The 12,414-nt window shown below is 37.3% G+C and overlaps 1 long non-coding RNA gene across 1 annotated transcript; it reads right to left on the bottom strand.

Annotated features, from left to right (window-relative positions):
* Positions 1-6,101: 6,101 nt before the first annotated feature.
* Positions 6,102-8,208, bottom strand: LOC131182521 (uncharacterized). Its single transcript, XR_009150802.1, has 2 exons — positions 7,994-8,208; positions 6,102-6,358 (listed from the first exon to the last, which is right to left on the bottom strand). It is a non-coding gene; the product is annotated as an uncharacterized LOC131182521 (long non-coding RNA).
* Positions 8,209-12,414: the final 4,206 nt, after the last annotated feature.

Here is a 12,414-nt window from a genome sequence, read left to right as displayed (position 1 = left end):
CGATGAGAAAAATCTTTTAATCAAGAACTGGAATTAAAAGAGAACATAATATTCATAGCAAATGGAGTTTGACATAAACCATGACTCCAGCTTGAGTTGGGATTTTGTAACAGAGAGATTCTAGTGCATGGTAACATATGATTATAGGTTCATTTAAGGTAAACCTTATTACTAATTGGGTGGCCATGGCATGCTATGCTAGGTGTTAACCATGGTCTATGAGGTTCATAAAATGATTTAGAGAAATCATTTATGGTAAGAAAGAGTTACGATGATATTAAGAGTTGATATCATGTCTCATTGCCAATTAGTGATGAGCCTAGTAAGTCACACACATACACAAGTTATCACCTATTTAAATATGATTTAATTAATTAATTAAAGAGTTTAATTGATTAATTAAATAGGTTTGGTTTGCAATTAGATTGCAAAGTCCCTAGCATGACTTGAAACCAAATCTAGATTATTGGATGTATAATATAAGTTAAATTTATATTTAAAGTGTTTAAATATGAATTTAATTAATGAGAAATTAATTAATAGAGATTAATTAATTAATTTATATTTGATATAAATTAATTAGAAGAAGAAAATAATTATTTTGGGTTAAGAACTCAAAATTAAGACACAGGGCATTTTGGTCATTTCACGATTGTGACACGTGGCACCATGAGATGGTGACACATGGCATAACACATAAGCTTGCCAAATGTTTTTAATCATGTAAGATGATTAAAATCAAGATTAAATATAGGTTTGACACTTGGCACAATGTGATTGGGTCACTTAAACCTAGAGCTAATCAAAAGGTGACATGTGGCTAGGGTTTAATGTGTTAACCTAGCTATTTAAGTGGGGTTATGAAAAGAAAACACAACCAGCAGCCTCTCCTCTCATATGTCACGCCACTTTGAGCCTCTCCAGCTATTTCTCTTCATCTCTCATCAATTCAAAGAGATTAGCCATCAATCTCTTGAATTAAGAACACTAGAAATTGTTTCTAGTGTCCTGTTTACATCTCTAATCTCTTAAAAGGCAGAACTTGAATTTCTAATTAATAGAAAAGGCTTTAGAAGCTGTTCAAGGGCTGCCATAGGTGTTCTTGGTGTGGACAAGCTAGAGGGACAACATTTGGTGTCCTGAAGACGAATCTCAAAGGCGCAGCATACGCTGCAAAGACATCAAGAGGTTAGTGTAATCGTTCTTGATTTAATCTAGGGTTCTAAAATTAATCTGATTAATTTTAAAATCTTAAATGGCAAATACAGATCCAAAAACATATTAAAAGAGTTTTAATATGTTGTTTATCATTGAAATCAAATAGATAAAAATAAATCTTGCATGGTGCATGTGACCTTAGGTGAAAATTTTTGAATTCAATGGTATAATCTTGTGTTTTTCACGCTTCCGTTCCTTCATCTTTCTGGAGGTAATCCTGGCAATTCATCAAGAAATACATCCAAAAATTCACATACCGTAGGGATGTCCCTCAGTGCTGGACTCCCCACTTGGGTGTCTATCACATGTGCCAAGTATGCTTCACACCCCTTTCTGATCATCCTTCTGGCTAGTGTAGCTGAAATAATGTTTAATGGTAGTAAATGCCTCTCCCCATGTATTACCACATCACCGTACAGAGGGAGAACAAAAGTACTTCAGTCTACAGTCAATCATGGCGTGATGCCTGGCTAACCAATCCATGCCCAAGATGATATCATACTCTCTGAAGGGCATTTCAATCAAGTCTGACAGGAAAACATGTCCTTGGATAACCAAAGGACAGTTTCTATAAATTCTGTTGACTCGAACCTCTTGTCCTAACGGACTAGTTACTAGCACTTTAAAACCCATTTGCACACATGGAACAGCAAGTGAACAGACTATGCTAGCACTAACATATGAATGGGTTGAACCCGGATCAAACAATACAAATACTTCTTGATCAGAGATAGTGAATGTACTAGCTACCACATCGGAAGTCTCAGCCTTTTTCTCGCAGTCTCATTGTGTAGACTCTGGCTGACGCACTTCCTTGTACAGACTGACCAACTATGCCTTGACTGCTTGAAGTAGTGCCTCTACCTCTGCCTCTTCCTTTGCCAACAGACTGTGAACCTCTAGGAGCAGGACTCTGAATAGATCCCTCAGCCGTAGTAGGAGCTGGACCATATCTTGGAGACGGAGCACTAGTGCAGTCTTTAGCTATATGGCCCTTGCCTCCACAGTTTAAGTAGGCTCCAGTGGCCCAATAACATTCCCCCCTATGAATCTTGCCACAAGTCTCACGAGGTGCGAATATGAACCCTCGCCGATCGACTGCACTAGGGGTTTACGTCCCGCAAAATCTGCCCCTACCAAATCTTCCACCTCGACCCCTGCTAGGTCCACTAAATTTCTTCTTCTTTCCAGAGGTAGCACCAGAACTCTGTTCAACTGATTTTGCCCCCTTATCTTTTTCTGATTTCTCAGCTTTCTCTGATTTTTCTTTCACTGGGGTTGCTTCTGATTCTATTCTTTCCAACTCAAGTGCTTGAGACATGAGCTCTGAGAATTTATTATGCCTGAATCCCACAACTTGCATCCTCAAACTGGGCTTCAAACCAGTCTCATATCTCTTGCATCTTACCTTGCTGGTGGAAAGGAGACCCCCCGCATAGTGACTCAAGCGGGAGAACTCCCTCTCATACTCTGCCACTGTTCTGTTGCCTTGTTTTAGACTCAGAAACTCTTGTAACTTCTGATCAACATATGCATATGGGATGTATTTACATCGAACTCTCGATGAAGTCATCCTGTGTCAAGATCGTGGTTCAGCCAAGCTGTGGGGGATGGTTTTCCACCAATCATACGCATCCCCTTGTAGTAGAGACACAGAATATTCAAACTTCAGTTCATCTTGGCAGTGCAGCTTCTTAAATACTCTGTCCATTCTTTCAAGCCATTGCTCTGCCTCTAAAAGTTCCACTGTACTCTTAAATTCTACAGCCGCATACTTCAGTAATTTATCATACTATCTGGCTGGAGGTAGTGGTTGTGCCACAGGTGTCTGGGGTGGAGCTTGAGCAGGCATACCCCCAGCCATTTGTTGAAACATTGCAGCCATCTGCTGTGCGAACTGTGCAGGAAACTACAACATTTGCGAGGCTGGTGCTACAGATCCACTAACATTCTGCAAAGCTGGGGCTTCCCCTTGTGGCTCAGCTTCAACAGACTGCTCAACTGAGCGATCCCCTTCTTCCATCTCAGTCTAAAGTTAGGGTATCTCCTGAACAAGTAACACAAGGAGATTCCCCTCTGTTAGTTCATATTCATGATGTAATGCACTGTATGTAACAGTTATGGACATTGAGCAGTTGCACTTAACAAGAAAGACACAAATTCTCAAGTTAAAACATACTTCAAAAATTTTGCTCTGATACTACTGAAACATGTCACACCTTACCCCTCTGTAAGGCATAACATGATCCCGTAGAATACCTAATGAACTACCGAACTTCACCTACCGATAACTCATTAAGTACCCTACAAGGGATTTTAAAACAATTTTCTTATTTTTAATAAGTGGTGAGCATTTTCTAATAGGTATTTAAAACATTTAGTTAAAATTAAAACTAGTTAATATTTTTGGCCCAATGTATTTTTACGCAAATTTTATAAAAATTTTGACAGAGTTCCGTCTGTATTTTGAGAAAACGGTTCTTCAAATACCTGAAATAAAAGCACTTCCAATAATTTTCTCAACAACTACTTCAATTTCACAATCAAACTCAGTCAATTTCAACAACTCCACAATCATTTCAATCAATTTCTCAAGTTCAAAATTCAATAATCCTCAAGGTACTGTTAATCAATTTCATACATTCATATTTCTTTAAAGATAAACAATTTATATATACATCATACAAAAATTTACATTAAGAAAATCCAAACTAAAATTTATTATGAATTTTATACAGATTTTGCACAAGCTGCTGAAGACCCATTTTCACATGTCCATACATTTCTGTGCATTAGATACATCAAAATAAATATTTACAATCAGGGTATAAATTATACCCCATAGGTTCAAAGTAGGAAGATCCTCAATTCTCAGCAGCTCCTCTAGTCTCTATATCTGCGATAGCAATAAAAGCTATCGCTGAGTACTAGGACTCAGTGGTGCACAACATACTAAAATAATCTTTATGAAGAACTTAAATCACATTTATTGGAAAATTTGACTGAACATGAGAATTAAATACAAATCATGCATTATGAGATTTTAATCTCAAACAATTTCAATTTGAAGTATCGAATCACATTTCATAAAACCCACAATTAGATCATGCCATTCGAAACAAATAGAATCTCAATAGCCAGAGGCTAAAGAGAAATCACATCACAAGGCTAGCTAGCTCAAATATATGGATATCCATTCACATCCTCTTCTACTGGCACACCTCAACACTTCTCCAGAGAAGGAATCAAAATTCGAAACTAATTACCCCCACTAGTCGTGCTAGTGAGGTGTTCAAATATATGATCATGACACTGTGGTTTCAAAACTTATCTTAACAATTTGCTAAACATTGTCATTTCAAATATACACAATAACTTACAAAAATTTAAATCAAAACATCATAGATAATGTCACAAATAAACTTTCACAATTCAAAGCAAAAGTAAAATACATATTTCATTCACTTTATCAATGAATTTTAAAGCATAGTGATGTTGTGCACAAACCTCAAGCGAGTCGCCTCTTGGCCTTGACTCGGTTCCTCGAGTTCTTTCGCGGTATTCTTTTCAACTGAAACACACAATTTTACAGTGTTTCAGTACTATAACTTAGCATAAATCCAAAAATAAATTTAACTTCACTTTTACCTAGCTCTAACGTGCTAAACTCGATGTTCTTGAAATTTTGTGTTTCGGGGTTACTATTTACTATACTATTCAAGTCAAATTGTTGACTTTCCAAGGCTTAATAGGTATGGGAATTCCAACTTCACCCACATACCACATTTTGGTCACTAAATTTGTTGGTTTTGGTTGTTTTCTCAAAACTTAGGTCTTTTAGGCAAAATTGCCAATTTCTAGTTTTGGAGTCCTAAGTTACACTGTTCTATTGGTCACTTTACTGTTAGAATTTGACAAAACTTTATAGAAAATGTTCCCTAATGTCTTAAGTTTATTCTCCTTTTTGAATCACCCCAATTGGAGTTTTGTAGCTCAAGTTATAGCCATTTGAACCATGGCTACCGGATTGGACACAACCCAGAATTCTGGGCAATTTTTGGTGCTGGCAGATTTGGGTCACCAAATTGGGATGACTAAATGACTTGGTTAATGGCATAATTTTGGTTTGTATTCTTCATGAAAGTTTTAGGTCTATATCTCATATAACCACTGGTAAAATTGCAGGTCATTTTGACCTGCCTAGATCAAGTTATGACCAAATGAACAAACACTATTCATTTGGTCAGTTTGTACAGAGGCAGACTGCAATTTTCCAACTTTGGTCAATTTGTTCACTAGGTTTTGGTCACTTTTTGGGCATGCTTCCTAAATGAAAATTGTGTCATTTAGTGTCTATTTTCATTCCCAATTGGTCCCATACCAATTGGACTTGTAAAATTTCATTTTTGGTCCCTTAAAAGTAATTTAGTCATGCTGCCAGCAACATGACCACACTCCCTCTGAATTTGGCTTTGATTCCAACACTTCTTGTGACACCCCTTACCCGTGTACAGTATACCCGAGTAAGTAATGCCACCTGGTGCACCGGCACACTCTAATATTTCTCAATTAATTTAGAAAATGCTTTTGCACATAATTTATGAAATACAAATTATTTAAACCATTTATCAAAAGTATCATGCATTTAAGGTTCCGAAAAATTTTAAGAAAATCCGGCGGAGTACCGGCTAAAAATGGAGAAAACCGTTCTTCGGAACCTGTTAAAAACACTTCCAATACTTTTATTTCATCATCTCAAACTCCAATATCCCAAAATCTCAACAATATTTCTCAAACATTCATTATCAACACCAAATTCAATATCATGATTTCCACATTTCAATTTCCATTTTCATTCATCATTCACATGTGATGTTCGCATGTAAATCACAAGTAAACATCTACTTTTCCATTAACAAATACAATTTTCATAATTTACATATACATCAAAATATATTACATGAGATCAAATACATATGAGAAAATACAAATCTACTACAAAATATCAAAATGACAAACTGACACCTAGTGCCCTACCGATGCACTGCAGGTAGTGAGGTGACACAGACACTGAGCAGAACTGTCAGATGGACTCACCCAGTCTGTGGTCTACTGGGCTCACGATCGGGATCTCCAGTACCTACGCGTGGCAAAAGCAACGCGCTAAGCAATAATGTTTAGTGGTGCAATAATATAATAGAAGAAAATAGCAAAAAAAAATAAATGTGTATGCAAAGTGTATGCTTTCTTTGTTTGATTTTGGTATATTCATTAATTCATTAACTTTGTTCACTTTTATTCATTTGGTTGCCCCAAGTAACCTACACTAGACGATCGGATGGATAACGGTAACCGCACTGGGTACCTAGTACCTCGCCGTCACACCATTGGTTGCATATGCATCTCCCGACAGCAAATGCAACGACTAACAATGTCAGAATAATGTCAGCACAAGGCCAAGTCTCAATGTAAAGTCGAATGGCTAAAAGCCATGAAATCACAGAATGGCATTGTTGCCATGTGCGATCGCTAACTGAACCCTCTTGGCATGCCAAACTATCCAAACCAATCTTGTTAGGTATACTAGGGCATTTGAAACTCTTAAATTTGTCAATTTGTGAATTTCAACTTTTTGGTGTCACTATTCATCATTGGTCAACAAAAATGTTGACTTTTAGAATAAAAATGTGTACATTGCCTTTGGCACTCCCAACATACCACATTTGGTGTTTAAAACTTGTTGGCATTAAGTGTTAATGCAAATTCAAAGTGTAACCCACACTAGCAGAAAATTTCAGTTTTGATGCCCTAAATTCACTGTTCCATTGGACACTGTTACTGTTGGAATTTGAAGAAATGTAAAACATGAAAGTTGTTCCTTATTTTGTCTAGTTGAATTTCCTTTTTTGAATCACTCCATTTGGAGTTTTGTAGCTCCAGATATGGCCCAAAACCCAAGCTGGCCGGATTTCAAATTCTGCAGATTTACCATATCTACAGTAACATGAACAGTGACTTGAGTCACTTGGTTGACTGGGTTCTGGCCATAATTTGGGGTAGGTTCCTTCATGAAAGTTGTTTGTCTATGTCTTAACTTGTTGCTGTAAAAATTTCAGACCAATTGACCAAATCTACAGTGAGTTATGGCCAAATGAACAGTTACTGTTCATTTGGTCAAATTCTGCAGAGGCAGTTTCAGGGTTCCGGATTGGGGCCAAGTTTTGGTCCTCTTGCTTTGGTCTTTTGGGCATGGTTTCTTCAGCAAAAATGTGCCATTATAAGCCTAGTTTCATGTCCAATTGGCCAAAATTCAATTGGACTTACACAGCCCAAGTTATGGCTGTGCAAAGGGACTGAAATTTCAGTCCCTATGCTGCTGTCCATAGGGCAGATTTCACCTCACTTTGCCATAGCATTTTTCAGTCCCATTTATGGTCAACATATCTAAAATGGTCACTAATTGACCATTACAATGTGCCCTAACAATTTCCTAAGCCAATTCACATTTTCACCCTTCCAAACCCTAATATCCAACTAAATTTACTCATGAACTTAATTAACATACTTAGTTTAATGTCCATGTGTTTTAATACTTTAACCATCATTTCTAGCCACTTTAAATTTATCAAAACAATCAACCTCATACTTCCATAGGGCTGCTGAAAATTTAAAGTACCATAACTCATGTAATTTACTTCAATTCTTTAAAATTTCTTAGCTCAAATGATATTCTAACTAAGATTAAAAGAAGGAGAATGAAGTTTGTAGCACTAACCTCACTTAGGGCAGATTTTTCCCACCTCTAAACTTCACTTTCCTTCACTTTCAAGGCTGCCAAAAGGTTGTTTAAGGTGTGGAGTAAAATTTTAATGAAGAGAGGTTAGGGTTTTGTGGTGAAACAAGGGAGAAATTAAGCTTGAGAAGTGAGGTTTAATGGAGTTTGAGAGAGGGAGAGAGGTTCACGTTTTGGCTGCACTAAGGAGAGAAGGATGGCTGCTGAAATTTTGTTGAATTTGGTCTTCTCTTATCTCTTTTAATGGTTAGTCAAACAATGGCTTAAGTGTGATTGGTCCAACTTTTTAAATGATGTCATTTTTTTTGCATTTTCTTTTCTTTTCTTCCACTACTCATTTCAATTTTCATTTCTAGTAATATTTCTTCATATTTGATGTCATATTAATTATTTACTCAACTAGGCAAGTCGGCCAAAAATCACCTCGGAAGGCGAAATGACCAAAATGCCCTCCGTTTGGCTTAACGGGTCAAAATTGTCTGTACCGATTGAAAAATTTTTCTAAGTATTTTCTTGGCATTCTAATGCCATGGGAACCTCAATTACCCTTCTCTGGAGTCCCAAAAATTATTTTATAATTTTTCCCCTGGGTCTAGGGCTCCTCGTTGCGAGAACCGCAACTTCCCTCCTGCTACCCATCGCTGGGCACCTACTGCTTTGACTTCGGTTGTATTTTATTTCTAAAATTTTTACTAAATTTTTCTTATTAATATTTGAGTTAATTAGGGTTCCTAACTTTAGTTTAAATATTTTTCTGGACGTTCTAGCTGTCCGGACCGACACCGGTCACCGGAACAGTAGAATGTACGGAGTGGTTACCGGAAGGGTGTTACACTTCTAACACACTTAATTAGGTCACAAATGACCATTTCTCACTTCACATTAGGTCAAAGACACCATTTACAAGTTTCTCACATTTTTGGTCTCTAACCCTAAGTGTCCCAAAACCCTAACTACACAAACTCTTGCATTTAACTACTTTCAAAGCATATAAACACAATCTTTCAACTCATTCAAGCATCCTAACATGTTTAACTCAATCAAACTCATGCAAAACCTACCCCTACATAGGCAGGCCGAAATTCACATATAATCCTCCAAAAATTGTTTTCTTTTCCATTTTTCATAATTTCTAAGTTCACTTAAACTAAGAACACATGTATTAACTAAAATTTTAATTAAAAGAACTAACCTCACTTTGATGTTCAATCTTCAATTTTCTTCTTCTTTTCTTCTTTTTTTTTTTTTCTTGACCAATCTTCTTCTCAAGTGAGGTTAACAAGGTTTAACTAAGAGGATTACACTTCTATGATTGAATTTGTGGTTCCTTCAAGCTCAAAAATGAGCTTTCATGGAGGACTAGTAAGGGAGAGAGGGAAGAGAGAGATGGACGGCTAACTTGAAGAAGATAGACTTTTGTTTTATTTTTTTTTCCTTTTCTTTTTTGTTTTTATCCTTATGGAAGACCCAAAAATCTAATTATTTAAATATATTAATTATTATTTTTATGGCATCATGCATGATGTCATGCATGATGTCATCACCTTTTTAACTTTTTCATTTTCTTCTTTTTTTTCTATTTATTTTTCTATTAGTTGTTTAATTTAATTCTCGATTCCGAAATTTTCTTTTCTCCAATTTGATTTGACAGTTAGGTCAGGAGTCAGCTCTTGGGGTCAATTGACCAAATTGCCCCTCGTCGGTTCATCCCGGTTTGTAAATAATTCAATATTTTTTTCGGCTCCCTGACCTAATTTTTTGACTAACTTAACAATTCTTTTTCTTGATTTTCTCTTTTCCATTATGTTCATAATGGTCTTAAGGACCGCGGCGTCACATTTTACGGTTCGAAATTTGAGTTTAAATTGACTTCACAGTCATTCCCGATAAGGTCACCCATCACTCTGACTCTCGGCTCGTTTAACTTCTTATGTTCTGTTTTTCTTATTTATACTTAACTAATTGAACATTACTAATTATTTGTGTTTATGGCTTGTCTAGTTGTCTTAAGTATGGTTCTAATCCCCTTAATTGTTTGGACTGACACCGATCACCGGAGCAGTGAAATATACCAAGCTATGCAAATAGGGGTGTTACATGCACATTGTACTGTAGACTTTGAGAGAGAAATAGCTATAGGCAAAACTATCAAAATGTGAATTTTGGCTGAAGGAAATATCCTTCTTGGGGCATATAGTATCAGTAGAAGGTATTAAGGTAGATCCCAACAAGATAGAAGCTGTCCTTAATTGAAAGCCACCCAGAAATATCATAGAGATTCGTAGTTTCCTGGGGTTGGCTGGATACTACCGCCGCTTTGTGAAAGGGTTCTCCATGTTGGCATCTCCACTGACCAAGCTGCTTAGGAAAGATGTGAAATTTCAATGGACGGATAAATGCCAGCAGAGTTTTGATGTATTGAAGAGGTGTTTGACTGAGGCTCCATTCTTGACTTTACCTACCCTAGGTAAAGAATACACGGTATATAGTGATGCTTCTCATGATGGGTTAGGTTGTGTACTGATGCAAGATCAGAATGTCATTGCATATGCATCACGCCAGCTGAAACTGCATGAGACAAATTATCTGACACATGACTTGGAGCTAGCAGCTATTGTATTCGCTCTTAAGATCTGGAAACACTATTTGTATGGGGAGAAATGCTACATTTACACATATCATAAGAGTTTGAAGTATTTGGGTACTCAGAAGGAGTTGCATTTGAGACAGAGGAGATGGTTAGAGTTGATAAAAGACTATGATTGTCAAATAGACTATCAGCCAGGGAAAGCTAATGTGGTGGCTGATGCCTTAAGTCGCAAGACTATGGCAAGTCTCAGAGTTTCTCCTTTGTCTATAATACATGAGTTGAGATCATTGCATGCCATCTTAGAGATTAATGATGAGGTGCAAACAGCAGTTGCATGGCATGTACAGCCAGTGTTGATTGATCAGATCAGAATGGCTGCTCAGAATGATCAGAAGTATTAGAAGCTGTTAAAAAAAGTCAGAAAGGGGAAGAAGCCTGAATTCTTAGTGAGAAATGACGGCCTATTGCTTCACCAGGGCAGAATGTGCATTCCTAATAACGTTGACTTGAGATAGATCATTTTGAAGGAAGCACATGAGTCTCCTTTTGCTATGCACCCTGGTGGTACAAAAATGTATAGAGGGCTGAAAGAGCATTACTGGTGGATGGGTATGAAAAAAAATGTAGCAAAATTTGTTTTCAAATGCCTAACTTGTTAGTAAGTAAAGGCAGAGCATCAATTACTAGTTGGCTTGTTACATCCACTACCAGTACCAGAATGAAAATGGGAGAGAATAACTATGGATTTTGTAATGGGCCTTCCGAGGACACAGAAGAGTCATGATGCAGTATGGGTTATAGTTGACAGACTAACCAAGTCTGCTCATTTTCTACTAGTACGGATAGCTATAGCCTGGATAGATTGGCTAAGTTGTATATTGATGAAATAGTAAGACTGCATAGAGTGCCAGTATCCATCGTATCAGATAGAGATCCTAGGTTCACTTCTAGATTCTGGGGTAGTCTTCAGAGAGCCCTAGGAACTAGATTCAACTTCAGTATGGCATTCCACCCACAGACAGATGGCCAGTCTAAAAGGGTAATTCAGATTTTGGAGGACATGCTACGAGCTTGTGTGACTGAGTTTAAGGGCAGTTGGGACACTCACTTGCCTTTGATTGAGTTTGCTTATAACAACAGCTACCAATCAAGCATTGGGATGCCTCCATATGAAGCTTTGTATGGCAGAAAATGTAGAACCCCATTCTGTTGGGATGACGTGGGTGAAAGAAAGATGATTAGGCCCGAAATTGTTTAGCAAACTGAAGAGAAAATCAGATTAATCAGAGACTGACTCAAGGCTGCATCAGACTGTCAGAAGTCTTATATTGATTTGAGGAGAAGAGATATTGAGTATGCAGTAGGTGAGAAAGTATTCCTTAAGGTTTTCCCTTGGAAGAAGATTATGAGATTTAGCAGAAAGGGGAAACTGAGCCCTCGTTTCATCGGGCCATATGAGGTTCTAGAGAGAGTGGGTCCTTTGGCATATCGTTTGGCATTACCTCTAGAGTTGGAGAAGATACATAATGTCTTCCATGTATCTATGTTGAGGAGGTATCGATCAGACCCATTTGACGTACTACCAATGGAAAAAATTAAAGTGAATCCAGACCTCACATATGAAGAAGAACCCATAGAGATTCTGGCTTATGAGGGGAAGCAGCTATGGAACAAGCAGATACCATTAGTGAAAGTGCTGTGGAACCATCATTCGGGCCAGGAGGCTACTTGGGAACGAGAGGAGGACATGAGGAGATAGCACCCACAGCTATTCAGAGATTGATACCAAGTAAAATTTTGAGATAAAATTTAT

Source organism: Hevea brasiliensis, chromosome 8, assembly GCF_030052815.1.
Source record: "Hevea brasiliensis isolate MT/VB/25A 57/8 chromosome 8, ASM3005281v1, whole genome shotgun sequence".
In the NCBI taxonomy this organism is placed as follows: Eukaryota; Viridiplantae; Streptophyta; class Magnoliopsida; order Malpighiales; family Euphorbiaceae; genus Hevea; species Hevea brasiliensis.
The sequence above is the reverse complement of the archived record's forward strand: the minus strand, read 5'-3'. Positions and strand labels throughout refer to the sequence as shown.